The sequence below is a fragment of the Pundamilia nyererei genome, unplaced genomic scaffold (genome assembly GCF_000239375.1).
Source record: "Pundamilia nyererei isolate P.nyererei 1_Seehausen unplaced genomic scaffold, PunNye1.0 scaffold00129, whole genome shotgun sequence".
Classification (NCBI taxonomy): domain Eukaryota; kingdom Metazoa; phylum Chordata; class Actinopteri; order Cichliformes; family Cichlidae; genus Pundamilia; species Pundamilia nyererei.
The window spans coordinates 1,503,980-1,508,547 of record NW_005187530.1 but is presented as its reverse complement, the minus strand read 5'-3'; the positions used below and the strand labels follow the sequence as shown (position 1 = coordinate 1,508,547).

General features: G+C 35.0%; 1 long non-coding RNA gene across 1 annotated transcript; it reads left to right on the top strand.

Moving 5' to 3' along the window:
* The first annotated feature begins 2,961 nt into the window (after positions 1-2,961).
* On the top strand, positions 2,962-4,124 carry LOC106456354 (uncharacterized). The gene is made up of 3 exons (XR_001290500.1): positions 2,962-3,070; positions 3,365-3,388; positions 4,066-4,124. It is a non-coding gene; the product is annotated as an uncharacterized LOC106456354 (long non-coding RNA).
* The last annotated feature ends 444 nt before the right edge of the window (positions 4,125-4,568 follow it).

Genomic DNA, 4,568 nt, shown 5'->3' with positions numbered 1-4,568 from the left:
TCAACATCTTCAAAGTCAACTTCATGATTTATTGGTTGAAAACTGACAAAAACTGAGAGACTGTGATTCCTACAAATGTGGTGTATACTGTCAGCATATAGAAAGTAGCACGAAAGGATTTAAAATATCTTCGACTGACAGAATTGATAGCTCTGCATGTGTATAGCATTGTTATCTAAAACTGTGTTTTTTACTTATATTGTTTGTACTAATAACATATAGGTATATAGAGAATGATATATGGTGATTTTAAATATCTTGTTACTTTAGACCTCTGAACTTTCCTTCAAGGCCAACGAAGGTCAGACTTTCATAAAATGCCGTTTAAAAACAAAAACAAATCTTAAATTGATCCTGCTTTTGTTTGTACTGAAAACATTTAGGGAATGATAAAGGTATATGGGGATTCTAAATATCACATCATAGTTTGCATCCAAATATCATGTAACATTTGACCTCACTTTTACACGTCACTTCTGCCTGTCTCTGAGGCTGACCCCAGAATGCATTTAAATGTATTATATCCTACATAATGTTTGTGTAATCATAGTAAACATCTGTCATTTTACTGCACTACAGACTTCTTAAAGTACTTTTAAACTTAACAAAGCAAAGATTGTTTTGGTTCCAATTATACATATCAGTAAAATAGCATCATGTGGAGATGTAACAATTTAATTAACCCAGGACCTTGAAAAGTGTAGAGCGTTAAACATTTATGAAAGCTCTTACTAAATCAGGCACTGTGACCACTGCTGCAGTGCAAAATGAACAACTCTGTGATAGGACTATGAGGTCAGTGAGTCTGTTTAAAATCAAGCAGCTGACATGATAATGGAACAGCAGCATATCTACAGGAGGACAGAAGTCTGAGATCTGCATCCAGCTTTGGAGAGGTAAGACACTCTGTTGATGGGATACAACTGTTTATAATTCCCTTTTCTGTTTAGTCTTTCTGTATTGTGCTGGACAAATCCACTTTTCTTCAGGTATAATTCAAATAATATTTTGCTGTAATCAGATAAATCACAATTTGATATTAATTATGCTTTTAAAGCATGCAAGCTTTTTCTGACTGGTTTTACCTTCAATCATTTCAGGTGACACAACAGAAGCTAACAGAAAGAATAAGGCGGGTAGTGGGATTACATCAGACAACAGAACAGATGAGAAGAAAGAAAAGAGTGAAACAATAATATAGAGGTAATTGTGTGTCAAGGGCATTGAAAGGCAGCAAGAAAAGTGAATAACGGCAAGAAGTAACAGATGAAATATTATTAGAAACATACAGCAGATAAAATAAAAACTGAACACATCCCCAATTTGTTTTTCTAAAGGTGCTATTGGCACGAAATTCTCATCAGATGTCGAGAACAACCAATCCAATTCATACATGCAAAGAAATCAAACCATAAATATCCATAAATGAAGCTCTGTGTAATAATGGGAAATGACATAACTGCCTCCTTTATTCTACTTGTGTGCTGCTGAATGTGACCAGAAGTTTGTAAAAGATTATGAAGGGGCTGAAGAGTCTTTCTTTTTATTTAGACATTAAAACAGTAATTCTTTATATCATTATTTAATTGACAATAAAAAAGAGGAATCACAAATAAATATTTCTGAAAGTATTAATCCATTGATGAATGATAAAAAAGAAAAAAAGGCTTAAAAAACAGCAGTAATGGCAAAGACGTAATTTCTTAAAGAAGTTGCTAATTTGATCCATATTTTCTCATTATTATTCCGATTTGTGTCAAAAAAAGTTTATTAGATTTACAAATTTCTTTACAGATTGGAAAGTTAGAACAACACAGTAACACAGTTACTAATGTGGCAGACGTGTGGTCTTTGGCCTGCTGCAGAGGAGGGGTGACGCCGTGAGCTCACAGGGCAGCGTGGAGGCGGGGAAGAGCAGGTGTGCTGAACTGGACTGATGAATGGAAATTTATGTCTTGAAGTGAGATGGAGCAGAGGGAAAGAGACAGCTTCAGAGAAGTGACAGTTGCACTGCTATCGATAAAGCTGAAGAGTGAATCCTTCGGTCCTGTGTCGCAACTAAATAACAATAACAAGAAAGGAGCATTAAAAATGTTAAAAGTTTATTTTGAATAAGCTACGGTTACCCAAAATTCAGAATTTGATGAATAAATCTATTCTAGTAAACGTCATAAAATATGAGATGATGGATTTTAATTTAACAGAGTAAAATTCCACGTGGAAATACCAAAGGGTTCAAACAAAAAACTCCTATAACAAAATCTTTTTAAAAATCCAATTTAAACCAAGCAATAAGTAAAGTGATCAAAAACTCAAATTTGGAATCCAGATTTTTTTAAGTGATATGTAAGATAGTGATTACTGTTATATCAAGTGTGCATGGGGGAAATTACTTAACCACCTGTTGAAGGCAACATGCTAATATAATGCTAGCAAGCTCATTACAATGACGGCTGTCAGTCCAGTCATTCCTTATTTAGCAATGTACTTGTTCTTCACCTCCTACTCAGCTGCATTATTTACCCACCTAGTTTCAAAATAAATTTAACTTTCTGTACTTAGGAAGCTTTCCTCCTGGCAGCAGTGAGAGGTGAGAAAATCTCTACAAGATGCACATAGATGTCACTGAACGTACGTCACTTTCAGGAATTTAAATAAAACTGAATTTGAATATGAATCACAAGCATCCTTTTTTTCTTTCAAGCACACCAAATATCTCGGAATATCTTTTTATTTAGTCAGCCTCGACTGGTGAAGTTAATTTCCTGGTATACTAAAGTATTTGCATGTGCTGCTGCTTGGATGCATGCACAATGTAGGTTAAACAGGGTGATCATAAGAATCATGATGTGTCCAGAGATGCAAATCAGATTGACTGGGAATGCTTTGCCTAACAGCCTCACTCTGAGTGTTAACAGGAGAAATTTATATTTTCATGTTGGCATCAGTGTGTCTACAGAAAACTCCAGAGTGAGGGTAGAAGTCTTTTCTTTCTCTTATTAGAGGACACATTTGTGCAAAGAGTCTAAAGTAAAGATGCTGTGGAGTCTGTTGTTCATCACTTTGATTGGTAAGTGGATCATTTGATGTTCCTGCCTGGCACAGTGATGTTTCAATGATCGTTATAAAGAATGAAAAAGATCAAATATAACAGTTCAGTTTTACTGTGAGTTGATCCAAACTGCTCGATAAAGCAAAAGTCGTTTCATTTAGTTTAAAGAGGATTTGACTTTAGTAAAGCCAGTTTCATTTCTGAGTGTTGAAGGATGGTTTACATTCTGTGCTTTCTGCTGTATTACCAAACAACAATATCAGAGCTGGCAGTAATTCACTCATTCTTACATCGTTCTCTGAAACTTCACAGGAAGATCAACTCAACAGGATCCAGGTAAGAGTGCATTTCTAATCAGTTTCTTCAGGTTATATCAAAAAATATGATGGTGCTTCTGGTGTGAATATACTTATTTGTAAAGTATTTAATTTTATGCCTTTTTAATTATTTTTATATATTTTTTTCTCCCTTTATTTATTTGTGCATCACAGTAGACGTCATATCTGTGGGAACATGTTCCATGTGGGGATTTTTTTTTTTAGGACTGAAGCAATATTACAAATATCTGTATAAATGTATGATATAAATGTAAATTTATATTGAATTATGTTCTGTGATACGTTATCACTGTGATTTAGAAATAAATGCTTTGATAAACATGCAGTCTTTGATGTGTGGGTGGGAGTGTAATATATTACAGGGTCATCCTTCAGGATGTTTTGAGAGTCCAATTATTCATTTCATTAATTTTGATGGCTTCTTTTTCACCAACTGCGTGAGTGTGTGTGTGTGTGTGTGTGTGTGTGTGTGTGTGTGTGTGTGTGTGTGTGTGTGTGCGCACGCTAGATATGTTTGCCACAAAAGATTTAGTCAGATCATGAAGTCATAATTCAGATTCATTATTTAGGAGTGAAAAGGAGATTTTTCCTAAAAAACACTAGAAGACCTGGTCTGAAGTATTATTGCCACTGACATTGTTTCTTTTCTTTTTTCTTCTTTTACTTTACTTTCAGTTACATCATCAGGATGTAGTCCAGGATGGGAAACTATCAAACTGGATGACAAAGTGGCATTCCAGTCTTCAGTCTACACAGATTATTATGGTGTCAACTACACTGCTGACAGAGCTTTGGATGGAAATTATTCAACATGTTCTAACACTGTAGAAAAACAGCCCATCAGCTGGTGGACAGTTGACTTATTGGGTCTATATGAAATTTCCTGCATCAGTATTTACAACAGAATTCAAGACTAAGTTGATCTAAGAGACGCTCACATCCTCATCGGGAACTCCTCTGAGAGAAATGCTGCTGACACCACTGAGTAATACCTTCATCTTGCTTTGAATCATTCTGTTCTCAGTCAGGCTCCAGCATGTCCAATGTTTTTAGATAATTTTATGAACATTTAAGTGCATTTAAACCCAGTAATACAGTAACACAGATAACCCTGTATCAGTTCTGTCAGATGAAATAGGAGGTCTAATATGATGTGATGTGGTTTGGAGTAATAATCA